This window comes from Myotis nattereri (assembly GCF_964212035.1).
Source record: "Myotis nattereri genome assembly, chromosome: 21".
Classification (NCBI taxonomy): Eukaryota; Metazoa; Chordata; class Mammalia; order Chiroptera; family Vespertilionidae; genus Myotis; species Myotis nattereri.
The window spans coordinates 14,294,024-14,321,645 of record NC_138097.1 but is presented as its reverse complement, the minus strand read 5'-3'; the positions used below and the strand labels follow the sequence as shown (position 1 = coordinate 14,321,645).

Below are 27,622 nucleotides of genomic sequence, written 5' to 3'. Positions count from 1 at the left end.
TGTTGCAAGGCCTTCCAGCCCCCATTATGCTATATATTAGGGGGAAAATCTTGCATGAAAATCTCATTTGAAGTTACGAACCAAGGGCAAAAAGTCCTGGACAGGAAGTCCATGGCTTTGGTAAGACTAGAAAACCAGGCCCTAGCCGGTTTGGCTCAGTGGATAGAGCGTCAGCCTGAGGACTCAAGGGTCCCAGGTTCGATTCCGGTCAGGGGCATGTACCTTGGTTGCGGGCACATCCCCAGTAGGATGTGTGCAGGAGGCAGCTGATGGATGTTTCTCTCTCATCGATGTTTCTAACCCTCTATCCCTCTCCCTTCCTCTCTGTAAAAAAATCAATAAAATATATATTTTAAAAAAAAAAAGATTAGAAAACCAGGCGATGTGGGGCGGGGGGGGTCAAGGTTCGAACAAAGAAACCAACAGGATGGATGGATGCATAGATGGATGGATAGATACAATTATTTTAAGGAGTTAGCTCATGTACTTATGGAGGCTGTCATGCCCGAGTGAAATGACAGACCGGAGCATGAATTCTGAAGGTCATGTGTGGCGTAATTCCCTCTTGCTCAGGGGACCTCAATCTTTGTACTATTCCGCCCTTCACCTGATTGGATGAGGCCCATCCAAACTATGGAGGACAATCTGCTCTATTCAAAGTTCAGTGATTGAAATGTCAATCTCGTCCAAAAACACCCTCACAGAAACATTCAGAATAATGCTTGGCCACCTATCTGTGCACTGCGGGCCCGCCAAGTTGCCACATAAAGTTAACCATCACATGGGTCAACACATCTATTTTGGAAAATTCACTTTTTAAATGACAAGGTTGCTGCCCGGCTGGTGTGGCTCAGTGGCTGAGCATCGACCTATAAACCAGGAGGTCACAGTTCCATTCCCGGTCCGGGTATATGCCCGGGTTGCGGGCTCGATCCCCAGTAGGGGGCGTGCAGGAGGCAGCCGATCCATGATTCTCTCTCATCACTGATGTTTCTCTCTCTCCCCCCTCTCTGAAATCCATTAAATATATTTTTAAAAAATAAATGACAAGGTTGCTTACCAGGATGAAGCTGTTGTGAGGGCATATAAATGGGTATGATCCCTGCTTTCAGGGATGCCTTTATCTCTCCCCATCTCCTCGCCCTTTCTCCCTCTCCTCTCTTGGGAGGCGTGTCCTGGGAACCCAGGCACAGTATTGTGAGGAAGCCTGGCCACAGGGAGAAGCCATTGTGGGGATTCCAGACAAAGCCTCCAGCCAACACCAACATCATCTACTAGACCTGTGAGTGAACCAGCCCTCGGGAACTGTCAGCCGGCTTCCGCCTTCCAGCTGTGCCCCGATGAGGTAGAGCAAAATGCGCCCTGTCTCAGTTTCTGACCCATCGAAACCATTAGAGGTTAAGATTAATACTATGTTAAGCCACTGAATTTGGCGGTCATTTGTCCCACAGCAACAGATAACTAGCATGGTAAGATTATAGTTAACTTTCTAAGAAACTACCAAACTAGTTTCCAACCATTCTGCACTCCGGCTAGCAGTGCATGGGGGTTCCAGATGCCTCATCCCTACTCACCCTTGCTATCTGTCATCAAGTCTTTCAAATCTTAGCCCTTCAAGTGGGCGTGGAGTTGCTTCTCATTGTGGTGTTAATTTGCATTTTCCGGATGTGGCCATGCCTACTTTTGATCAGAAATATTACTACCCAACTGAGAAAACCACCTTATTTACTGTGTTATTTCATAGGCACATGTCATAACACCATCTTGTCCCTGCCTCTGACATTTGAGAGCTTATGCTGTCATTTCTGATTTGTTTTTAAAATAATTGCTACCGAAATGAGCCTGTATGGTTAGTAAGTATCCACACTGGGAATTATCAAGTCAGTTTGCAAGCCCTGGAAGATCAAGGAATAAAAAAAGCCGTCTATCTGTAGATGTGGGATCCTACTATCCCATCACCTATTATTAATTGGTATTAATATTACCATTTACTGAGAAACTACATGCCTGGTATCTTACACGTACAGCAGCACTTACCACATCACCACTACCAGGTACATATTATTATCCTCAACCTAGTCCCAAGGAAGAGGAGGTTTCAAGAACTGAAGAAACTGGGCTGTGGCCACACAACTGAACTTGAACCCAGTATCATTTTCTTTGATTCCCAACAGGTTTTTGCTCACTTCTTTCTCATTTTATTACCAGAATGGAAGAACACATTTTGGTCTAAACAATGGAAAACATTTTACAATGGGAGTTGGGAGACTGGGTTTTAATTCCTGACTCTGTCACTAAGGAATAGTCGCCCTTGGGCAAGTCCCTTTCTGGACCACAGTTCCTTGTTATTAAAAATAAAAAGTCCGGTGAAGACCTTATCCAGCTCAAAAAATTGCTATACACAAGGTACCATTCTAAGTATATTATATGTGTTAACTGATTTATAGATGATAAAAGCCCTATGATTTGGGTACTATTATTATGCCCATTTAACAGGTGACTAGACTGAGTCACAAAACTAGTGAATGGCATAGCTATGATTTACACCCAGGCCGTCTGGCTCCAGAATCCACGCTTTTACTAAGCTAGACAACATTTATTGAAAGCCTAATTTTCGCAACAACCTTCTGACATCATTAGTAGCAGTATTCTCTCCCCCATCCCACCCTCCCTCCTACTGCTTGAATGAAAAAAACTGAGGCTTAGAAAATTTGTCATGTCCCAAATCTCACAGCCAGTCAATGGTGGAAGCAGGATGGGAAACCCAGGTGGCTTGTCATCAAAATTTAAGGTCAAGTGCCCCCGGGTGTCAGAGTCCTAGTGAGTGTGAGATCACAGCTTGCTACCCCCTTGCCAAAGGTGCCCCTGGAAACACCCACAGTGTGACATGGCCACACCTTCTACTGCAAACTGCAACCTGGCTGAGTTTTCCCCTTTCTTTTCCTCCCCTCTTACTAAACCAGGAGCCTGGCAACCTGACATTAGGGCTGTTAATGCCCAAGGGAACCTGCTTTGGGGCACTGGTGGTGGGGCTTCCAGAACAGACCCTGTGGGAGGCTGGTGGGGTCTCCCCAGCAGGCCCTTAATATCTGCTATAAGCTGGTCTCCAACCCTCAACATTCAGGCCCAATGTTAATTACCTGGGACTCTCATGTCAGTCAGAAAAAGGAGCTTTGGCCCTGCTGGCGTGGTTCAGTAGTTGAGCATCAACCTATGAACCAGGAGGTCAGGACTCAATCCCTGGTCAGGGCACATGCCCAGGTTGTGGGCTCAATCCCCAGTTAGGGGCGTGCAGGAGGCAGCCGATCCATGATTCTCTCTCACCAGTCAATGTTTCTCTCTCTCTCCCCCTTCTCCCTTCCTCTCTGAAATCAATGAAAATATATTTTTTAAAAAGGAGCTTGGGCAGCCTTAAGACTATAGTTCTGATGCTGTTGCTTTAAGAGTGTGGTTTTGTTTCTACTTTTTCTAGGTAAAAGTAATTTTTTTAAATAGAAAAATATATCCATGATAACAAGTCAACTAACACAAAAAGCGTATTTGATCCAGTGATTATGATTCTTCATCTTAACCCCTGCCCCTGTCTCTATCCCCTGACACAGTTATTTTTCTGTACACACAGCCAAAGATATTCTGCACGTATGACCATAGAGGTATATACAGGGTGTCCCAAAAAGTATAAACACACTCTGAATAATTATTAATTCCAATGGGTTAAATCTGAAAAGAAAGAAACATCAACTGAGCTATCAACTCAAATGTATATTATACATTTTGGGGAGACATCCTATATTTTTAAACACACGATGGGCACCACTCTGTTTTTCTATTTATTTTCATTTCTAATTGACAATGTAGCTTGGAAATTACTCGTCAGTACGTGAAGCATGTTCGTGCTTTTTAAAGGAACTGCGTGCATTTCTGTTGAAGGGCTGTGCCATAATGTATCTCGCCAGTCCCCTATGATGCCAGATTAGGCTGTTTCAAACCGGAAGCTCTGACAAGCTGGCGGAATGAATCTGCGCGTGTGTGTTGCAAAGCTCTGTAGGCCCCTCTGAGATCCCTTATGTCATGGGTATGGGGGAGGGAGGGAGCCGAGTTTATGGCAGCCCCCCCCACCCCCCCTCCACCCCGCCTTTCCCCTTTCCAGGCCAGCACTGCATAGATTACTGCTAGAGTTTCCTCCATAGAATGGCTGCAGTCAGGAGGGAATCCTATGGAGACATGGAGAACAGCGCAAAAAAAAAAAAAGCATCCGCATGGCAGCAGCAGCAATAAAAACACACAGCGAGCTTTTCCAAATATGCCCCTGTCATCTTTTCCAGAAGGACCTGCAGTGCCAGGGACTGGGCTGGTTCTGGGACTCACGCAGCTGGAGGCACTGCTTCTAGTTCAGGACCATGTGGGCCAAGAGAGAGAAAACGAATGGAATGGGGCTCTCCAAGGCTCCCTACTGTGGGTGTTTCTCTTGCGAGAAGACCTGGATCACTTCATTCAGCTCAGTTCTCAATTTCTCTGCCCCGAGATGAAAGCTTTTAGGGAAGCTAGCGGTTCCTGGTAGAAAAAGCCCACAGATGGACATCTGCCTCTGCCTGGCTTTGTCCGCCAGCCCTGGCTGGGCCCCTCATGAAATCCCTCCCAGAAGAGATGCCAACACTGAGCCCCTGTCCCCCCCCCGCCCCCCGCCCCGCTCCCCCCAATGCACTCTGCCAGGATGGATGAGAAACCTTTTTTATATTGGCCTTCCTCTTAACCAAAATTGGTTGACAGTGGCAAATATCAAGTCATTGATTTCCCCCCACATTTTATGGTGAAAATTCCCAAACATACAGAACAGCTTGAAAGAACTATGCAGCGAACAGTCACCTATATTCCACTGAGATTCTATAATGAACATTTTCCCAGATTTCCTTTCCTTATAGTATTTCATCTCTCCAAGCCACTGCTGTCGGAGGCTTTTTAAAGGCCTGGCTTACCCAGGCTCAGTGGTTGCACGTCGACCTATGAACCAGCAGGTCAGGGCACAAGCCCGGGTTGTGGGCTCGATCCCCTGTGTGGGATAGGGAGAAACACTGATCAGAGCTGCCTCCCGTACTGGGGATCGAACCCTCAACCTGGGTATACGCCCTGACCGGGAATCGAACCAGCAACCTTTTGGTAAAGGAAGATGCTCAACCAACTGAGCCACACTGGCCAGAAAAAATATATATTTTAAAACCATTAAACATTATACCTCTTTTCAGGTTTCTATTTGCAGGATAAACTAATCCAGTTGTTTTTCTTAAGGCATGTCATTATCATTATCATTATGACTGGTGGTAAATGCCGTTCCCACGTATTCAGGATTGATGTAAAGGCATTTAAAGCTTTCCATGCCCTTCATGACCTCTTTCCCAAAGGTGAAATTTAACATTACAGCGACAATTTTGCAAGTAATGCTGATTTCCCTTAACACACTTATCCCAATTGGCCAGATCATAGTTCACAAAAGTCCTCTTGGCTGACTTGAAAGTTTTCCTATAGAAAGGAGGGGGAATTAGTATAGTCAGGTTCGAGTCTAGCGCTATTCCTTCACAGCTGTGGGACTTGTCCCTCCTTCATTTATAAAATGGCGATAAAATACCACTTTGGGATTGTACAGAGGAGGAGAGGAGATGACATCTATACATGTTAACTTCCGCCTCTTCCTCTTTCCCATCCTCATTCTTTTTTTATGCTCTGTGAAGTGAGAATTTCTTCATCTTTTCTCTTTTTCCTTGTTTTCTTTTCTCTTCCTCCGTTTTCTTCCTCTTAACCCCCTTTTTTTCTTTCTTATTCCTCTTATTGAAGGAAGCACTGCTGAAGCCCCAATAAATACAACAGTGTGTCCTCTATCCCTTACTGACAAGGCATACCCTCCAGACCTTACTGGGCCGCCCATGCAGGCTGGCAATTGGCAATGGGCAATTTGTCAACTGTTGTACTGGGATCTTACTCTATATTTTTTAATTTCATAAAATCTCCAATTTTCCACCGTGCATTCCAGCAGGTCTGTGGGTTTCCTTTCTCTCTCTCTTTCTTTCTTTCTTTCTTTTTTAAATTACTTTTAGTGATTTTAGAGAGAAAGGGGAGGGAGAGAGAGAAGGAAACATCAATGATGAGAGAGAATCATTGACTGGCTGCCTTCTGCATGCCCCATACTGGAGATCAAGCCTCCAACCCGGGCAACCATGACTTCCTGGTTCATAGGTGAACACTCAACCATTAAGCCACGCCAGCCAGATTGTGGGTTTCCTTTCGTTATGGAATTTTGTAGCAAAGTCCCCTTCAACCAGCTGGGAGAACTTTATTTTGTTTTTAAATATGTTTTTATTGATTTCACAGAGAGAGAGGGAGAGAGAGAGAAACATCAATGATGAGAAAGAATCATTGATTGGCTGCCTCCTGCACGCCCCCAACTGGGGATCCAACCGGAAATCCGGGCATGTGCCTTGACCGGGAATTGAACTTGGGACCCTACAGTCCACAGGCCGAAGCTCTATCCACTGAGCCAAACTGGCAAGGGCCTGCTGGGAGAACTTTGCTCACTGAGCCTGGTCCTTCTCAGGACTTTATTTACATCTCTGTCTCCAAGTCTGTTTTCACACTGGACCAGCCTTTTCACCAACAGCATTCAACATCAAACTAACTCCACCTGGGAATTTCAGAAGCAAAACCAGGTCCTTTGTTCAATAGTTCCTTCTCGTCCTCAAGCTTGTCCCTGCTTTGTACTTTGTACCGAATGGTGTCTGTACCTTCTGGAACAGTCCTGACCTGTCTAATGTTGTGCAATGCCGAGAATGAGCTATCTCATAATCGGAAGTTGCTGGCAAAAAGAAACGAAAAAAAACAAGAGCTGCATTTCAGGAACTTCACTTAGTGACATATACTCCCTTTGGTAGTTTGCCAGTTAATTTCTTCAGCCGGTAATGAAAATAAATGGCTATGGGTGTGTGTTGTGTGTGTGTGTGTGTGTGTGTGTGTGTGTATGTAGTTGGTGAAGACAATCAATATACCAAATGAGGTTCCATTTTCAACTGATGTTATCATTCATTTGTGAAACTGTAGAAAATGAAAAAAATTCACTGAACACAACTTATTACCTGTTTCTCATATAGAGGAGAATAAAGCAAAATAAAACCGTGGTTCATGATAAAGGAATTGTTGTAGGTTACAGACTCCTAACATATAGGAAAACAAACCTAGTCTCTTACAAATGAACAATCCCTATATTACAATTTTTTATTTTTTGCAATAATTAAAACCTTGAGACTGTCTATATGTTTCCTTACTTGCTGTTGAGGTCTTTAAGTCTATTTAACTATTAAGATTACATATGGATACACAGGAATTAAAAGGGAATTTTGCATTTCTCTATATAAAGTTTCACTAAAGAATGTCATCAATATCTTGTTTTTCCCCTATAGGCAGAGTAGCAAACTATGATATGAAATATAAGTAATATGCTTTAAAATACACCAGTCAGCATTAAAGCAGTATCCAGAGTCACTGATTTTAACTTTTACTCTCAGGGTATTTGAGCACCAAATTACATTATTTTCTATTCACATATTTTTGAATACCCATTATGTGCCAAAATTGTGCTAAGCACTATGGGGAAATACAAAGAAATATGAAACAGTCCCTTCTCTTGAAGAGCTTTCTACACTCAGGAAGATGAGACACCCATGAAATCACCTGAAAACAACTCAAGACATGCCTATGGACAAATAAGATCAGATACACACTGTGCACTATCACAGTGCTAACAAAATCCATGCACATGCTTAAACATTCAAGATGGTACAAAAGAGTAGAGTGAGTAATTTTCCTTCTACACCTCACCCAGCTCCTTCACCAAAGGCAATCTCTGATATGAATTCTTTTTTTTTTAATATATTTTTTATTGATTTTTTACAGAGAGGAAGGGAGAGAGATAGAGAGTTAGAAACATCGATGAGAGAGAAACATCGACCAGCTGCCTCCTGCACATCTCCTACTGGAGATATGCCCGCAACCCAGGTACATGCCCTTGACCGGAATCGAACCTGGGACCTTTCGGTCCGCAGGCCAACGCTCTATCCACTGAGCCAAACCGGTTTCGGCTGATATGAATTCTTTATGTAGCCTTCCAGTTGTGGTATAAACATTCATAATCTATATATATAAAAGCCTAAATGACTCAACCCAACCCGACCTTTATGACTGGTCACTGTGATGACGCATTGACCATCAGGGGGCAGATGCTCAATGTAGAGGTTTCCCCCTGATGGTCAGTGCACCCCCCCCCAGCTGGCCACGGTCTCTGCCCCCATCCTCCCCCAGCCAGCCAGTCCTGATTGGCCCCAATCAGGATTGGGTGAGATGGCCCCGATTGGCCCCAATCGCCAGCCAGGCCGAGGGACCTCGCCACCGGTGTACAAATTCGTGCACTGAGACTCTAGTCATAAATAGGCTTACGAATCATATACATCTATTTTTTTATACAAATTCTACCCACATTCCCACATTTTATTTTTTAAATATATTTTTATTGATTTCAGAGAGGAAGGGAGAGGGAGATGGAAAATCAATGATGAGAGAGAATCATCAATTGGTGGCCTCCTGCACATCCCCCACTGGGGACCAAGTCCACAACCCAGGCATGTGCCCTGACCAGAAACTGAACTGTGACCTCCTGGTTCATAGGTCAACACTCAACCACTGAGTCATGCGGCCTGGCCACATTCCCACATTGTAAAAGAAGATACACCTAAAACAACTAGTCATTGTTTAGCAGTCTTAAGAAATGATCACATAGCAGGGGCTCAATAAGTATAGTACTTGAATAACTAAATGAAGGAACCAGTCCCCTCCCTTTGTCCAGATACTTCAGTTTCTTGCTATTTTAAATAATGCTGCGTGAAACATTTTTGTCATTCAGCCTTCCTTAGGCGGATTGCCAGAAGAGGAATTACTAAGTCAAGGTTTTAGGTATTGCCAAATTGCTTTCCAACAGGCTACTTACTCCTGTCAGCACCATCACGGGTAGCTTTATTTTTTTCTATTTTTGCCAATTTGTTAGGTGGAAAATGCAATCTCATTGTGTTCATGCTTCAGTTTGCATTCTTTGAATTGTATTGTACATATTTTCAAATGTTTGCCAGCCATTCATATAACCTGTTTTTGAGAATTGTCTGGTAGAGTCCTTGTGCATTTAAATTTAACTATTTGGGGTTTTCTTACTGAATGTTATGACCTCTTTAAATAATAAGGCTGTAACTTCTATTCCATATTATTAATAAATAGTTGCCCTCATTAGTGTTTGCCTTTTGAGTTTTGATTTAATTTGCTTATTTATGGCCCAGAGGATGTAAAGAGATGTACTTTTTTTTTTTTATCTGCACAGTTCTCTCCACTGAGTCATCCATAATTCTTTTAATTGCCTCTGAGGCTAGAATAACCTACTTACTAGTATTGCATCTTTTCAAGAACTGTATAGATATATAAGTCCACCTTATGCTTATAGCCTGTCAACAGGAAATTTTTCTAAGCATTTTTAAAATTGTTTAACTATGTTTTTGTTGATTTCAGAGAGGAAGGGTGAGGGAGAGAGAGAGAGAAACATCAATGATGCGAGAGAATAATTGATAGGCCGCCTCCTGCACATCCCCTACTGGGGATTGAGCCCACAACTCAGGCATGTGCCCTGACCTCGAACCTTGACCTCCTGGTTCATAGCTCAGTGCTTAACTACTGAGCCACACTGACTGGGCCTAAGCATTTACTTATGTAGGTAGGCTGAGAACTCATCCCATCTTTGGATTTGAGGTATGTGGACTTAGGAAAACCTCCTGGAAGGACTTTATTGCGAACTTCTAAGTGGGAAGTAAATTATCTGAAGTTGCCAAATGCCATTTTCTTTCTCCTTCTTTCTTTCCCTACTATGCAGAGTGGAAAATTGCTAAAGATTTGGTTCCTAGCCTCTTAATTAGTTCATTTCAAATTCTTTATTCACACAATTCATCAAGAATGAGTCCAATCATATCAGTTAGGATTCTTCAGAGAAATAGAACCAATAGGAAACATCCTTTCTGTTTTTCTTTTTCTTTCTTTCTTTCTTTCTTTCTTTCTTTCTTTCTTTCTTTCTTTCTTTCTTTCTTTCTTTCTTTCATCTATCTACCTATCTCTCAGAATTCCTTCTTTTCTTAAAAACCTCCATTTTTGCTCTTAAGAGCTTTCCCTGACTTGGTGAGGCATTACTGAGAATAATCTTCTTTATTTAAAGTTGACTGTAAATGTTTATCACATCTACAAAATACCTTCACAGCAACATCTAGACTAGTGATTGACCACAGCCTAGCCAAGTTGACACATGAAATTAACCTTCACATTGATCTTCTCATGGGATTGAGTTTCTTTCCTATATCACATATCCAGGGAGGCACCTGGGCTTCTTTTTATTTAAAGGTCCCTCTCAACCCATCCTTCCATGACCCTGAAAGCTTGTCTGAGCAGGGAGTCTAAGGGTGGCAGCTCAGGCAGGCTATGTTGACTCTTATCTGCGCATGCCCTCAAGCACTGATATACGGATTTGAAAAAAAACTTAGAAGACCTACAAGAATCCATTTTGCTTTTCTTTTCTATACCATTTGCTTTGCTAAGAATTCTGAGTTAGACCAATGTGAGTCCTTGTGACTACTGTTAAGACTGCTAGATCTGTTGGGTAAATCTTTAGCAAATTTCCACATACTTTATTTTTTTAAAGTATTTTTATTGATTTCAGAGAGGAAGGAAGAGGGAGAGATAGAAACATCAATGATGAAAGAGATTCACTGATTGGATGCCTCCTGCACACCCCCCACTGGGGATTGAGCCCACAACCCAGGCATGTGCCCTTGACCGGAATCGAACCTGGGACCCTTCAGCCCGAAGGCCGATGCTCTATCCACCAAGCCAAACTGGCTAGGGCAAATTTCCACATACTTTAGACTACAAAGGGCCGGTGCTCCATCTTTTTAGATTCCCCCCCCCCCAAAGGGATTATGCCATTTTGCATTCCCACTAGCATTGCATGAAGGCGCCTGTTTGTACGTAGCCATGCCAACGGTGTATATATTGTCAACCTTTGGGGATTCTAACAATCTGTCATGACGAAGATCTTACAGAGTTTTACTTTTCATCTGATTTATTGAGTTACTTTGAGCATCTTTTCGTATACGTAGGGGCCATTTATAGCCTCCCTCTCCCCCTGAATTAAATGTATGTCCTTTCAGGGGAGAGCTGGGGCATAACACTTGGAACAGAAACATGACAAGGGGCATTCAAGAGAAGAACCTGGAGTACAACCTGGTCAGCACAAAGTTACTGCAATGTCAGTCCCAGCCTTCCCGGAGTTAGCACAATCTTTTCCTGACCCTCCTAAGTCAGCTTACCCAGCGGGGGCCCTCTCTGCCTACTCAGGAGCTCCCACACCCACCCCTCCCCTCTGGACTTGGTGCATCTCTAGCTGCAGATCCAAAGGAAAAACCTCCCAGCATGCCCCATCACAACAGCACCAGTAGGACACCCACGCCTGCATCCAGCTCTCAAGTTGGCTCAGGGCCAGCGTCACACACAGCTCCTCCGGCAGAGATAGAAATCACTTCTAACCTGGTTTGGTTTGGTTTTGACTCCACCCTCTTGTGTGGACTTGGCCCCATCTCTCTTAAGCCTGAACTGCTGAAACATCCCCTTTATTCCACCTCCCACCTCTCTTCTTCTCTCTCTTCCCTCCAATAATAATAATGGCTCTTTCGTGGCACTTAAGACCTATCAGCTACTCTCCTAAGGCTTTTTACATATTTACTCATGACAAATGCTCATAGCAACCCAATGCGGGAGCCATTGTTACCTCCGTTTTAAACAAGAGGAAACACAGACACAGAAGCAGCTTCTCAAGGTGGTACAGCTAGTAAGTGACACAGCCTCAGTTCGGAGCCCTGAAGTCTGGCTCCAGACTCACGCTCTCAACTCCTCTATGATCCTGCCTCTCAGATAACTTGCCCTGAGCTGTATGTAGTCAGGCTGCCAGGGCCCAACACCGGGCTAATAGCCCCTACCAGGCCCGGGAAAAACAGCAACATGAGGATCACAGCCAGTCACTGGCTAACTAGAACTTCTCCAACTGCAGGCATTTCCCAACCGCCTGAAAAGCCTTAATGTTCTCAGTAATGACCAGATGAACCACAAAATCCTGAAGGGCTGTGTGAATTCTTAAAAAGCAGACACATGATAGCACAACAGTGTGAATGTACTTATTGTCACTGAACGGTACATTTCAAAATGATTCAGGTCGCATCCCTGCTGGTGTGGCTCAGTGGTTGAGTGTCCACCGATGACCCAGGAGGTCACGGTTCGATTCCCAGTCAGGGCACATGCCCGGTTGTAGGCTCCATCCCCAGTACGGGGTGGGTGTGCAGGAGGCAGCCAATCAAGGATTCTCTCTCTCATCAGTGATGGTTTTATCTCTATCTCCTTCTCCCATTCTCTCTGAAATCAATAAAAAATATTTTTAAAAAAGTTTTCAGGTGGTAGACTTTGTTCTGTGCATTTTGTCACAATTTTTATAAAGCAGGTACAATTTCATAGGCAGCATTTCTGGCATATATGTATTTTAGTGTGCCACAGATGTACTTTCCCCATCACCATCACCTACATAAGCTTTGGGGGGGACATGTTCTATCTTTCTTTCTTTTTCTTTTCTTTTTTTAAAAATATATTTTATTGATTTTTTACAGAGAAGAAGGAAAAGGGATAGAGTTAGAAACATATATGATAGAGAAACATTGATCAGCTGCCTCCGCACACCTCCCACTGGGGATGTGCTTGCAACCAAGGTACATGCCCCTGACCAGAATTGAACCTGGGACCTTTTCTGTCTGCAGGCCGACACTCTATCCACCGAGCCAAACCAGCTAGGGCTGTTCTGTCTTTCTTTACCCTCCATGCCGATCCTGGGAAAATGCTCTATCTCAAGCATCCAGTTACCACATGAAGCATGATTCCGAAGATCAGGCCACCCTCTGTGTAATTCTGGTTCAGAGGCAGCCTCCATGCTCACAAATAGCACCACGAATGTTCAATTGCCCAATTACACGCGGGAGCCAATTTCTCCTTCATTGGAGCCTTCGGAACGACCTGAGGTTCTTCCCAGCCATGGCAGCGATTTCTCCTTGCAGCGTCGGAGCGACCCCCTCCCACCCTCAGCCTTGTTGCTAGTCCCACCGGCTTGGTACGTATGCCCTTTTGACTCTTCACAGTAGCCTGCTTCTTCCCAAGCTTCTTTTCTTTCTTCCGCTGCTGGTTCTCAGCACCACACTTTCAGTCCCACAGGGAAACTGCTCGCCCTCCCCGCCCCCAACTTCTTCTATTCTACTTCCTCCTCAGGTATTTAAATCCCTACCCTCTGCTCTCAGCAACCAACACCAAACAGGTCTTTCTTGTCTCCAAGGCTCTCTTCTATTTCCTCTTTGGAAATAAATGTGGCTGCAGATTATGTTCATGGGTTCTGCACTCATGGTCTGTATCTCTAGTACTTGCAACTAAATATCTGAACAAAAAGAACAGGAGAGTTCCTCAATTGTCCTACAGTGAGAATGAGGAAAAAGAAGGGTTAAAGGGCTCTTTTAAGTAGCTTTCTTCTCCAAGTTTTATTTTATACTAGAGGCCTGGTGCATGAATTTGTGCATGGGTGGGGTTCCTTGGCCTGGCTGGCGATGGGGGCCAATTGGGGCAGTCTCGCCCAGTCCCCATCGGGGCCGCAAGAGGTTGGCAGGCCCATGAGGTTGGCCAGTGGGGGAGGGAGTGGCCATGGGAGGTTGATGGCTGGCCTCCTGATTGGGGCCATAGGGGGGGCCGGCCGGCCAAGAGGAGGGACTGCAGGAGGTTGGTGTGGGAGTTCACTGATACCAGGGGGCGGCTCCTGCATTGAGCGTCTGCTCCCTGGTGCTCAGTGCACGTCATAGCTACTGGTCGACTGGTTGTTCCGGTTGTTTGGTCATTTGGTTGCTTAGGCATATATATATATATATATATATATATATATATATATATATATAAAATAGTGGGGTAGAAAGTTAACTGTGTGTTAAAGCAAACCCCTGCCCTGGCTGGTTGCTCAGTGGTTAGAGCATCAGGCCAGCAGATGGTAGGGTCCTGGGTTCGATTCCTGGTCAAGGGCACACACACTGGTTACAGGTTTGAGCCCGGCCCGACATAAGTGGGAAGCAACTAATCGATGTCTCTCTTTCACATCGATGTTTTTCTCTCTCTCTCTCCTCCTCTTCCCTCTCTTCCACTCTCTCTAAAAAGCCAATGGGAAAAATATCCTCAAGTGAGGACCAAAAAAAATAAAATAAATAAAGCAAACTCCTCTCCTATTCTTATTAATTTTAATGAACAAGATGAACTGGATACTTCTAGCAAAGAAAGGGTTAATATTGCAGCCCTGCAGCATTTCAGAACAGCTGTAAAACCTTGCCTGCTCAGTTTAATTCTTGCCCAACCTTGCAGTTCCTCCTTCTAACCTTCACGCTTCCCCTCTTGCATTTTCTCCCTGAGCAACAATCTTCCTTGTAGCCCTGCCCATATTTCCTGGACTTGACTTCTCTTCCCATTCTGAGCACACTGGGAAATGTTAGCTCCTAGAATTCGGCCCTTCTCTCTTCTTTTCATACTTTTAAACCACGTCCGAAGGAGGAGCTGGCTAATGACTACACCCTTAAATGTGGTCGTGTCACACAGGCTTTCTGACCTTCAAGCCTGAGGCGATCGGGGATGGAAAGCGATTTCCCTACTTGATCAGTTGTGTTCATTTTTTAAAACGCTGCATACTGCCCTCAATATGAAGTACAGCTTGTCCCATAGCTTTCGAGCAAAACTGATTACCTGTCATATCGTTTGCTGGTTTTATCTTCCTGTCTCAGGCTAGCTTTACATTGATGCCTCTTCTTTTTATTCCCGTTTGAATAGCTGCTATATGCCAACATATCACTTTAAAAAAAGTATGACTTTTCAAAAGCATGGTGTAGTGGGACTGAGAATAAACAGCCCTGCTACTCCCCTACCTCCGCTTATCCATGTCCTCACAGCTCAGGGTAAGCTCTCGTCTCCAAGAAACTCCTCCAGGCAATTCCCCGACCCACTCTGATCTTTTCCATTTCTGGACTTCACAGAGTCTTTATCATTTAGCCCAGTGGTCGGCAAACTCAAATATCAACAGTACAACGATTGAAATTTCTTTTGAGAGCCAAATTTTTTAAACTTAAACTATATAAGTAGGTACATTGTTATTAACTTAATTAAGGTACTCCTAAGCTGGCCTTTGCTAAAAACATCCTCAATCTGATTGAGGTACGTTCGCTGAGGTCGACCCCTTCCAACTCTCCCATCCACACTCATCTTGTAGACTTGTTTCGTCTATCTCCTTTCATTCAATCGCACTGTTCGTGCGCGCCCACACGTGGTATTCTGTGGAAGAGCCACACTCAAGGGGCCAAAGAGCCGCATGTGGCTCGGGAGCCGCGGTTTGTCGACCACTGATTTAGCCCCAGTGAGATCCTTGATCATATTCTGCTTTGGATTAACCACGATCGTTTCATAAATGCCAATCCTGCACCCAACTGCGAGGCAGATTCTCAAGGTCAAGGTTGTTCGCGCCTATTTGTGTTGTATTCTCAATGCTCCCCCATGGTAGGGGGGTGCCTTGGTGGCCAGAAAAGGAAAGCAGAAAGGCTGAGGGGCGCTGGGACATCAAGGTAAAAGGACAGAACACTTGCCCTCAACGTGTCCGAAGTCTAATTGGGCAGATGAGCAGGACAGCATCATCTTTAGTTATAAACCACACGAACCTGCTCTGGTTAGAAATCAGAAAAGAGACCTATTGAAAGAATATGAGGGAGCACACGTGATCAAAGGGAAATCTCAAGGGCCAGATTCCAAAAAGACAAGAACTCGGAGGCTTGGGGAGTTGGTTGAACTATCTCCTGAGAACATTATTTCTGCAACAAATCAGTCACAGCTCTTCTCAGTTTTGTTTTTTTAATAACATAGTCTTAGAAGCATCTTTTATGTATTACGCTTTAGTTTACATAATATAATAAGCTCCATGATCATACTCTTTTTTTGTTTTTGTTGTTGTTAATCCTGACCCAAGGATATTTTTCCATTGATTTTTAGAGAGAGTAGAAGGGACGGGGAGAGACACACAGGGAGAAACATGGTTGTGAGAAAGACACATAGATCGGCTGCCTCCCGCACGCAACCCGACCAGGACAGGGGATGGGGCCCGCAACCAAGGTACGTGCCCTTGACTGGAATCGAACCTGGAACCCTTCAGTCTGTGGGGTCGACGCTGTGTCCACTGTGCAAAACTGGCCAGGACTTCCCAGTCTTTTTAATTCTCTGCTCCAGATTCAACTGAGAGGGAGTTCTACCTCCACTATAGCAGAGTAAGTGCCGAACAGACTGGCCCCGCCACAGACAACTGCTAATGATACGCACAATGCAAAAGACAACACACGATGTTTGTGGAGAAGGAACAAAAGCAGGCACATTTTGAAAGGGAGTAAAAATGTAGATAAAGAAACTAACTCAAGGTGAGTTTCCTTTGGGGGAAGGTTGGCCTGAGTAAAGGCTGTCGCCATTGTGTGGCATAGGGTGTCTTCAAGTCTAGTAGAACGCCTGCCATCTTTTTGATCTAAGCAACCAAGGCAACTATGGCCATCAGGAATGAAGGAGGAATCTCAGAGCAGAGAAAACCAGAAAAGGTGAGAGTCATGATTTTTTACTGTAGAGGAGGTTCAGAAACTGGCTGGGATCAGGGTAAGTTCTCTTACCAGGGAATGGCCAAGTGCAGGTTGGGACCCAAAGCTGGTGATGCCATGGCTCGTGGGCTTTGGTTGTGATTGTACTGCTGCTACCCACCGTCTTCCTAGTGTCTACACCAGTGATGGCGAACCTATGACACGCGTGTCAGAGGTGACACGCGGACTCATTTTTTTGGTTGATTTTTCTTTGTTAAATGGCATTTAAATATATAAAATAAATATCAAAAAGATAAGTCTTTGTTTTACTATGGTTGCAAAGATCAAAAAATTTCTATATGTGACACGGCACCAGAGTTAAGTTAGGGTTTTTCAAAATGCTGACACGCCGAGCTCGAAAGGTTCGCCATCACTGGACGCCAAGTAAGGAGAAAAAAACACATAAAGGAATCATTCTACTGCTAAGATGATAAGAACTCAATTAAAATACCAAGGAGTTCTCAGGATGGAGACACTTCTGGTTGGCTGCTTAGGGACTATTGCGTAACATGCCAGCATGCCAGAGATGCCATCGGAGTGCCAGGGGCGAGATCTATTTTTGACCACCAACATTCAGGGTGTGTCCTACTTTTAAGGAGCTCTAATAAATAAACAGAAACCTGTATTTATACTAAAAGTTCATTCTGTGGTGATGAGTTACTTTGGCTAAGTCATGTTGAAGCTCATTCCATAGCAAGTTCTTCTCATCTATTCAATGGGGTCTGATTTACAGTTGGAGGGGATTTTGATGGCTTGGTGGGTAGTTTTAATGCAGCAAATCTTTAACCAGCTGTTCTTTGAGCCTCCATAACTGCGCAATGAGGAACAAAGTCTAAGGTCAAGTGTATACCGCCAGTCAAGCCACATGGAGTCTACTTAGGGACATGTGATCCATATACCAACAGACAAATATTAACTTATGATAAGAGCCAACTGAACGCTGAATAGCATAGCCATTAAGTCATAGAAATTCCAAGGAAGGGAAAGCAATCAGTTTGAAGGAGAGAAAACAGCAGTTTGTATGAAATGCTTCTACCCTCTTGGAGATCATTGGGACTAAGAGCCATAAGAGGTGAGCAGTCAGTGTGAGAGAAACAGGAGATGGATGGTCAGAATTTTAGGGGAGCGGGTGTCCTGATGACACAGCTTTGAAAGGACTGGATCTGTCTGTCTGATAATGAACATGCCCTGATTCTGCAATCTTTCAGCCAACAGATAAAATAGAAGCACACTCTAAATCCATCTTGGTAGTGTGTTTCTTGTAATAAAACTTGGAATGTCTTTGGAAGTGCACTTGGAAAACTTAGTTATATTAACTGCTTTCAGAGAGGGGTGCTGGAGGGATGTGAGAGGTTTTTCACTATATACCCTTTGAATTTTGAATCATATTCACGATTACATTTTTTTAAAATCTGAGGATAAAATACCAGTGTACTGAACAAAACAAATGAGTTAGGAACAAATGATTTAAGAGCACTACCCTCATCACAGGATGCTCCATCACAAAATAAGCAAATAAGCAAACTCGTGCAATTTTTAAAGAAACAGGCTTATTAGGCATGACACGCTAAGCTTTATATACTTAGAGTGCAGTGTACAATTTGATAAGTTTTGACATACATTTGCATCTGCGAAACCATACAACAATAAAGATAATGGACATATTTATTACTTTTTAAAGTTTCCTCAGGCCCTTTGAAATCACAACCCCCTCTCCCTACCCTCTCCCAGTCCCAGGTCACCAAAGTATTAGTCATTTTTCTATTAGTTTGCATTTACTAGAATTTCATATAAACGGAATAATAAATTATGTACTCTTTTGTCTGGCTTTTTTCACTCCGGCAAAATTATTTTTGAGAGTAATGATATTGAGTCTCTTTTCTTTCTTTTTTTTTTTTAATATATATTTTATTGATTTTTCACAGAGAGGAAGGGAGAGAGATAGAGAGTCAGAAACATCGATGAGAGAGGAACATCGATCAGCTGCCTCCTGCACATCTCCCACTGGGGCATGTGCCCGCAACCCAGGTACATGCCCTTGACCGGAACCGAACCTGGGACCCTTCAGTCCGCAAGCCGACGCTCCATCCACTGAGCCAAACCGGTTTCGGCGAGTCTCTTTTCATGTGCTTATTTGCCATCTGTATATTTTCTTTGGTCAACTAACTGCCTCTGAAATTTTTGCCCATTAAAAAAATTGGGTTGTTTATTATTATTGAGTGTTCAGCATTCATTACATACTCTGGTACAAGTCCTGTGTCAGATGTGTGATTTACAAATGCTCTGTCCCAATTTGTGGCTTTTTTCATTTTCCTAACAATTTCAAAGAAGAGACTTGTTAATATTTATGAAGCCAAGATCTTCACTTTCTTCCCTCCCATGGCTCATGTTCTCTTCCCTCTGGTACTCTGTCCTGCTATCTCCAGCCACCTTGCCTTCTCTGGACTCCCAGGTCCATCTCCTCCATTCAGGGAGACTGCCAGGCTTTGCCCGAGTTACCCCCTTTGCCCCCTCCCTGCAGAACTGAAGCCTGAAAACACACTCCAGGAAGTCAGCTGGACAACGGCAGTACTTACCTCATGCTTCCTGTACTCAAGCTTCATGGTCCTTTGTCTCCTGACATGTAATGTCTTAAAATCCCTTGTTTCTTGTATCTGGTCTGTTTTGCTTTGTTTTGTGCGGACATGCAAATCTCGTTCCCGATAGCACATCTTGGCTGGGAAGCACAAGTTCCCTTATATTTCCTTGTGAAATTTAATAAGGTTATAGAGTTTCTGAGTAAAAGGGAAAGAGCATTTCCAACGAAAGGTGGGCTGGTGGACAACAGAATGGCTTCAAGAGGGAAATCTGAGCTTACATGCTAAGGCCAAACATGAGAAAAGATGTACTTCTCCCTTGAATGGGGTCTGTGGACCTCCAAAATTATATGACGACTGTATATGTAGAATGTGCATTTTCCTGAGATGCCTAAAGATTACATTAGAACTCAAAGGCTTTACCTGGCCAGCATAGCTCAGTGGTTGAGCATCGACCTATGAACCAGGTGGTCACAGTTCAATTCCTGGTCAGGGCACATGTTGTGGGCTCATTCCCCAATGTGGGGCATGAAGGAGGCAGCGGATGGATGATTCTCTTTCATCATTGATGTTTCTCTCTCTCTCCCCCTCTTCCTTCCTCTTTAAAATCAATAAAAATATATATTTTTGTTTTAAAAAAAGAACTCAAAAGCTTGGATAATGCAAAAATGATTATTCACCACTACTCTAAGAAAATCAAATTCCAAATTATAGAGGGATTTAAGTTAACATTTCCTTCTGAGTTTATGACTTGTAAAAAAAAAAAAGAAGGAAAATCTATGTTTAGTGCAGTTTGGGAACGGAGCAAAATGAGTTGCATGCATGCCATCTGCCATCTTCTCTTGGAACCTGTGTGTGGCTATACACATAGCTGCCTCCTTTGCATCCTTCCTGCTTCTACTTAAATGTCGCCTCCTCAGAGAGGCCTTCCCTGCCCATTCAACTGAAATTAGGCTCCCATCATCATGACACTTGTCATACCTGGTATTTTCTGATTTGTGGATTCCTGCCCCATTAGAATGTAAGCTCCAGGCAGCCGATCAATGATTCTCTCTCATCATTGATGTTTCTCTCTCTCTCCCTCTCCCTTCCTCTCTGAAATCAATTATATATATATATAATATTATATAATTTATATATATAATAATATATATATTATATATAATATATATTAATAATATATATAATATATTATATAATTATATATAATAATATATATAATATATAATAATATATATTATATATATATAATATATATATATATTTTAAATGTAAACTCCATAAGAATAGATACCCCAGTCCATGCAGTATTGCCAGTTTCTGGAACAGTACCTGGTACATGGAAGAAGCTCCAAAACTGTGCTTGGAGATCATATTTTGAGCATCAAATGAGCTTCAATCCTGTTTGCGGTGCACCCTGGGAAAAAGAAAGAGATATTGCCACTCGTGAAGGAGCAGGGTGCAGGCAGAAATAAGGCAGTCGGTATGTAAGTCACTCAGAGTCTGAGCAGCCAGAGAAGCTGCAAAGAGCAGGAGGAGAGCTGCAGGAATCCGCAAAGGCCTGTATTTGAACACTGCATCTCGGGGACTCAGAGCCAAGGTCATGACTGAGCCTCTGGGATGAGCGGGGGTAGCTTTCTAAAGGGGCCACCCCAGGCAAAAGTAGGTACAAAGGAAGGGAACGGGGAGAAAGGCAGACCCGCGTCTCTCTCCGCCTCCTTTAATTACTACCAGAGGAGAGGAGGGCAGAAACGGGGGGAACAGGCCTGGGGAGCTGCGGGGAAGCAGGGAGAACCGCGGGAAGCCCTGGTCTGCAGTGTGTGAGGCCATGTCACATCGGGAGTGCAAGCTGCTCCCCCATTTTATTCCCCCCCCCCGCCTTTTATATACCAGGAATCCTTATCATCAACCAGGGACATTTCAGGTCCCCCTTACATCCCTGGAGGTACTGAGTGCTGTGTGACTTTTATTTCATCAAGAAAAAAAGAACTTAAAAGGGGAAAAATGCAGCTGACAGGGATGATTACAAAGTGGTGTGTGTGTGTGTGTTGGGGGGGGGGGGTGTGGTCATTTTCCTTTCCAATAGTGTCAGCTTTCAGTTCAGCAGATTATCTGAGTTTACTTCTTTTCTATTCTCTTTCATTAAAAAAAAAAAAAAAAAAAGGTGATATATTCACACAGTTCAGTGGTTCTCAACCTTCTGGCCCTTTAAATACAGTGCCTCATGTTGTGACCCAACCATAACATTATTTTCGTGGCTATTTCATCACTGTCATGTTGCTACTGTGATGAATCGTCACGTCAATATCTGATATGCAGGATGCTCTTAGGCGACCCCTGTGACAGGGTCGTTCAGACTGCCAAAGGGGTCGCGACCCACAGGTTGAGAACCGCCGACATAGTTCAAAAAAGTCCCCAAGGGGTGTAGAGTGAAAAGTGCTCTTAGACCCACGGCTATTCTCCATCTCCCTCTGAGGTCCCCTTGGAGATGATCAGTGTCAACAGATCCTTGAATCCGTCCAGAAATATTCTCTTGGGCACAGTGACACGGGGCCAGAAGTACTTGAGAGCACATGCAGCGGCTTTTCCACTAAGCGAGCCAAGGCTCAGGGCGCTGCTCTGCGTTTTTCCCCGGGAGAGACGCAGCAGTAATAGGAACCAGCAGGACTGGGGGAGGGAGGGATCGCCTCTCGGTTCACTGGCAGATCACTTAGCTCGAAAAGGAACTGCGGAGGGCATAGCATGCGGTCTGCCAGGTGTCAGGTGCTTTTAATCTAGGACAAAGCTAGTCTAGCTTTAAAGAGTGATGGGTAGCCTGGCCGGTGTGGCTCAGTGGTTGAGTGTTGACCTAGGAACCAGGAGGTCACGGTTCGATTCCCAGTCAGGGCACATGCCCGGGTTGTGGGCTCCACCCCCAATGGGAGGCATGCAGGAGGCAGCCCATCAATGATTCTTTCTCATCTTTGATGTCTCTCTCTCCCTCTCCCTTCCTCTCTGAAATCAATAAAAATGTATTTTTTTTTATAAAAGTGATGGCTAAAGACACGGAATAGATATGGCAAAAGAAGTCATGGCTGTCATGTGGGATAGAGAATAGTTTCAATGAAGCAGATAAGGGCCTGCTCTGAAGGGAAGGGGTATGGGGGTGTAAGCTTTGGAGAAGGAAGATGTTTTATGGAGGCCGACCAAGGTGTATGTTTATTAAGGGGGTGTCGCCCCACAGCTGAACCGTTGGAGTGACGGTTCACAATCAAAGAAGGAACAAAAGAAGAGAGAGCTAGATGGTTCTCAGTTGGCATGCCGGGAGACCGACAACCACAGGATGGGGCCCAGGGCTGGGAATTAAGTTAGAAAGGGTCTGACAATGCCCAGTGGAGGGAGGCCCAATGCTGAAGGTGGAAGACCTCAAAGAAATAGGCGAGGAAGGAGCTGGCAAATCAGGCAGCACCACACACTAGAAGATCCAACTGAATCTATTTGGCACCGGGGACCGCCTTCAAAACAAGAAACCGGGCCCTAGCCCGTTTGGCTCAGTGGATAGAGCATCGGCCTATGGACTAAAGCTGTGGTCGGCAAACTGCGGCTCGCGAGCCACATGCGACTGTTTGGCCCCTTGAGTGTGGCTCTTCCTAAGCCTTAGGAGGACCCTCATTAAGTTAATAACAATGTACCTACCTATATAGCTTAAGTTTAAAAAATGTGGCTCTCAAAAGAAATTTCAATCGTTGTACTGTTGATATTTGGCTCTGTTGACTAATGAGTTTTCCGACCACTGGGCTAGAGGGTTCGATTTGGGCCAAGGGCACATGCCCAGGTTGCACGGGCTTGATCCCCTTCCCCCGAGGAGGGGGCGTGCAGGAGGCAGCCGGTCAATGATTCTCTCATCATTGATGTTTCTCTCTCTCTCCTTTCTTCTCTGAAATCAATGAAAAAAAGTATATTTCAAAAAAAAAAACAACCCCAACACAAACAAACAACAACAAAAAGAATATGGTTCCTTAAATGTTAAAAAAAGAACCTGGAAGGGCAGGAGGGAATGGGTCTGAACCCGACTACCTGGGCTCAATCCGGGTTCCAATACTTGTCAGCAGTGTGAACCTGGGCCAAGTAGACCCCTGTGTGTCCGTTTCCTGGTAGAGATAATACACAGAAATAATAATAGTCCCCCATCGGGGTGTTGTGTGCTCAACTGAGTTCTCTACCCCCGAAGGCTTAGAACAGGGGTGGGCAAACTTTTTGACTCGAGGGCCACAATGGGTTCTTACACTGGACCGGAGGGCCGGAACAAAAGCATGGATGGAGTGTTTGTGTGAACTAATATCAATTCAAAGTCAACATCATGACATAAAAGGGTACGGTCTTTTTTTTTTTTTTTTAGTTTTATTCATTTCAAACGGGCCCGTAGTTTGCCCACGGCTGGCTTAGAACATTGCGGACGGATCACGAGAATTCCATATTACACAGTGTTTCACCAAATATCCTACTTGCAAAAGATATGAGCTTGTAAGAACATGTCATAAGTAACTTCAAAATGCAATGGGTATTTAATTTCAAGGCGTGCCTTTCACATTGATAAATGATAAAACGTGTGTGTTTGTGTTTTGTCCCCGTTCAATAGGAACTTATCTGGCCCCTGGGATAAGCTAGCCATGAAAACGACCGGTCGGCAATGAAGGAAAGGCCTGTCCAGGCCTGTTTTGCTGACACGGGAAGTTCTTGGGAGGTAAATCCTGAAAGGGCAGAATCACAGACGGACGTCAGGTGGTGGTGGTGGTGGTGGTGGTGGTGGTGGTGGGGGTGTTGGGTGGGGGCATGAAGAATAGCACAGCGAGCGCTCGCGGGGAAGAAAGATGCAAGAAGGGCTCGGGGTGGGGCTGTTCCGGAGAACAACCTCTTGGCTGGGTCTGCCTGGTCCCTAGGGTGTCAGCGGGGAACGACCCTTGGACATGAAACGGAGAATGTTCCATTTCAGCGAAAGCCGCATCCTTTTGTGCGCCCACGGAGGGCGCCCGTTATATGGCTAAGGAGGGCGGCCAGGGGACACAGAAGGAACCTCAGATCTATGGCAGGAACGGTGGGTCCCAGTCCTCGCTCTGCCCTGAGCAGCCGGTGCCCTATGGAGCCAAGTCGATGAACAGCGGTGTCCTTTTAAAAAGAAGGGGCCAAAAAAAAAAAAAATTTTTAAAAATAATAAATAAATAAATAAAAAGAAGGGGTCAGGCCCCAGCTGCTGTGGCTCAGTGGATAGAGCGTCGGCCTGCGGGCTGATGGGTCCCAGGTTCGATTCCCCGTCAAGGGCACCTGCCGGGGTTGCGGCCTGGTCCCCAGTAGGGAGCGTGCAGGAGGCAGCTGATCCCTGATTCTCTCTCATCATGGATGTTTCTCTCTCTCTCCCTTCCTCTCTGACATCAATAAAGTAAATAAATAAAAAGAAGGGGCCAGAGCTAGTTCCTAGGCCCCCGGAGCATCCCACATCCTCCGATTTTCACCCAGGTCTAGGGTCTGGGGAGAACTGAAGAAGCCACGCCCCCTAGCCTCAAGACCCCTCCCCCCCAAAAAAATCTGTCAAAAGCTGGGGTGCCTTTCCTTTACTCCAGGTCCCTTGCCAGAAGGAGCAAGATTTCTGAAAATGCTAACAGTGGGTGAGAGAGAGAGAGAGAAAGAGAACCCCCTCTTTTTCTTTTCCCATTGAATTCAGAGGAAAGTGTACGTTTTCAGTTATTCCAGTGGTTTGCCTAGAGCAGTGGTTCTCAACCTTCTGGCCCTTTAAATACAGTTCCCCATGTGGTGACCCCCAACCATCACATTATTTTCGTGGTTATTTCCTAACTGTCATGTTGCTACTGTGACGAATCGTCACGTCAATATCTGCTATGCACGATGGGCTTAGGCGACCCCTGTGAAAGGGGCGTTCGACCGCCAAAAGGGGTCGCGACCCACAGGTTGAGAACCGCTGGCCTAGCGGCACTTCCAGGTCCAAGAATTAATGAAAAAAGGGGAGATGTGCTTAAACGAAACAAACTCTAGGGCAGACCAGACCGCGATCATTGAGGCCCCCACCTCCCAGGTAACCAATACCGCCCTGGACGCTCCGGGGCGGCCTCGGGCCCAGGAGGACGATGGGGTGGGGGGCCCAGGACACCCCAGCAGGCGGGCTCCCCTGAATGGGCCACCGGAAGCGCGCTCGCCCTCAGGTTCAGTCAGACGGGACCCGGAGGGACGACGGCCTGGCTGTTTAGGAGAAAAATCTCGAGGCCTATCTAACGCCGAGGAGATATGGCTGCTCGCCTGAGGGCTAGGAACCTGCGTCGTCGTTGTTTGCTTGTCAAAATGTCAGTCATTTTTCCATTTCACAAAAAAAAAAAAAAATGCAAAAACCTGAATTCAGAAGCACCGAGTCCTGAGCTTTTTCCAGAAGCGAAGGCCTTATCTCCAGATCACTGTACCAGTAATTCTGGCCCGGACACCGCGCTAGGAAGCCCCCCCAAGTCAGCCCTGAGGGGTCCGCACTGCGGGGCGCAGAGCAACTGTTGCCAACCAAAGGTTTCCACACCCGCCAATCGCGGGCCTCCGCCGCTTCAGAAAATCATAAACCCCTACGGGAGGTGAATGACACGAAGGCCAGCCTATCGGCGTGGAGAAAGTGGAAGGGGGCGGGGTCAGAACGCACCAATCGCATTGAGGCAGTTGTTGTTAAGGGGAAGAGAGACGCCTGCGAGCGTGCGTGAGGACGCTCGGGGGAGAAGGGAGGCGTGCCAGGAAGCGGGCTGAGCCAATGGCCGCGGTGGGCGGGCGGCGGCGCGCGTGCGCGCTGGGATCTGGGGCTGCGGGCGGGAGGCGGGGAGCGGGCAGCAACGCCGCGGAGCTGCTGCTGCCGCCGCCGCAGCCGCCGCCGCAGCGAAGAGGCCATGTTGTGTGGTGTGTGGGGCGGGGGGAGGAGGAGGAGGGAGTAAAGCTGAGAGAGGAGACGGGAGAGAGACACCACACACACACGGCACAAGATGGCTGGAGAGGCAGCAGCACCCCGAGCTGTCAGGCGTTCCGCCGCGGCCGCGGGACCCGCCGGCTGGCGGGGAGCTGCGCCGGGGCGGCCCGCAGGCCTCGCGGGGGGCGAAGCGGCCGCGGCCGAGACGAGATCGGCCGAGCGCCGGGGGGGGGTCGGATCTCCGCGGCAGAGGCGCCCGGAACGGCCGGGGCCCGCGACGCCCCAAGTGCCGCTGCGGCAGCGGCCGCGGAGGCTCCCCGGGGTCCCGGCGGCTCGACGCGGCGCGGGCGCCAGGCCCTGCGCGGGCATCGCGTGCGGGCGACCTCGAGGCGCCGGCGGCTGCGCTCGGACCGGGTAAGGAGCTCCCCGGCCCCCTTTATTGTCCTTTGTCCTTGGGAGGAAAAGCGAAATGTCCTTGAACGTGCGAGCCGGAGGGGAGGGGGGTGGCGGGCTGGGCCTCGCGGCCGGCTGCCTGCAAACCCTGCCGGCGTCGGAGGCTGGCCCCCGAACGGGCAGCGCCGCCGGGCCCGGGGGTGCGGGGGTGCCGGGGACCCCGTTGCAGACCCTGCGGTGGGCGGGGGGCGGCCTCGCTGCCCGGACCGGGCCCCGCCGGGAAAGGGGCGGCGGCGGCGGGTCCCCGCAGGCGGGAGCCCGGCGGGGAACCGAGCGAGGACCGCGGAACCCCTTTCCGTTCCGGTGGGTGAGTTCTTTTGATGTTTGGGGTAAAAGGACCCTTTTTTGGGGTTCTCTCCTACGGGGGAGCTTTTTTTCCCCCCCACCTCTTTCCGGTAAGATGGGAACTCATCTTGAGCGATCGAGTTTAAAGGAACAATGGAAGCCGGGCTACGTTGAAAGAAAAAAAAATAAATAAAACTTGTGTTTTTTTTTTCTGTTATTTTTTTTTTTTTCTTTTCCCCTTTTGGGTGTTGGCTCTTAACTCTTTCAAAGCCGATGTTGAAAACGGCTGCGGGGATCACCGGGGAGAAGGGACTTGCCGCCCCTGGAAAACCTTGATGACGTGAAGGTTGTCTTTTTAAAAAATGCAAGTTGGAGGAGGAGGAGGAGGGAGGAGTGCGTCTGGCATTTCAAAAAAAAAAAAAAAAAAAAAAGGGAAAGACAAGTTTACTGTCATGTCAGGGCGGTTTAATGGGAATAGATTTGAATGCTGGGGCCAGGGCGATGACGTCTGGTTCATAATAAGTGGCATTTGCCGAGTTGCT

At 46.1% G+C, this 27,622-nt stretch overlaps 1 long non-coding RNA gene across 1 annotated transcript in view; it reads right to left on the bottom strand.

Moving 5' to 3' along the window:
- Window positions 1-25,981, bottom strand: part of LOC308535830 — a 32,740-nt gene extending 6,759 nt beyond the window's left edge. The window contains exons 1-2 of the long non-coding RNA XR_013997303.1: window positions 25,796-25,981; window positions 20,750-20,834 (exon numbers count right to left, since the gene is read on the bottom strand). This is a non-coding gene — a long non-coding RNA (uncharacterized lncRNA). The remainder of the gene's footprint in view (window positions 1-20,749; window positions 20,835-25,795) is intronic.
- Window positions 25,982-27,622: the final 1,641 nt, after the last annotated feature.